This window comes from Siphateles boraxobius, unplaced genomic scaffold (assembly GCF_051911475.1).
Source record: "Siphateles boraxobius isolate OS27281-9 unplaced genomic scaffold, OSU_SipBor_1 19, whole genome shotgun sequence".
Lineage (NCBI taxonomy): Eukaryota > Metazoa > Chordata > Actinopteri > Cypriniformes > Leuciscidae > Siphateles > Siphateles boraxobius.
Window position 1 is genome coordinate 29,465,001 of NW_027508799.1, and position 532 is coordinate 29,465,532.

Here is a 532-nt window from a genome sequence, read left to right on the forward strand (position 1 = left end):
CCAAGAGGAAATCAACCAAATCGAGAGCAGTTGTGTGGGTGAGCTTTTGAGGGGTATAAGAACCGCTTCTGAATGGAGGAAATTCCAGGTCTCCTCACTGATCTGAATGTGTGGACTTCCTATAGACCTATATATAGAATGTAACTTGGCAACACGAAAAGCATGTGATTTATGTGTTCAAATGTATGTTTCACTGGTCTTCTGGTGTTCTATATGAAACTATATGAATCTATTAGTGTGCAACCTGAAAAAGAGAATTCACAACTTCAGTTTTTAGATAGATAGACCGATAGATATTTAATAGATAGATAGATAGATAGATAGATAGATAGATAGATAGATAGATAGATAGATAGATAGATAGATAGATAGATAGATAGATAGATAGATCATCTGTGGTGGAACTGGATGGTATGTGGGCTTTTTGCACCCATGACAGAAGGTCCTGGAAATTAGCTAAAGTTTGGCACTATCATAAGCCCTGTGTCTCTCCAGCAGTGATGGCATTAAATTAAGCCTGGCCAAAGCCTGG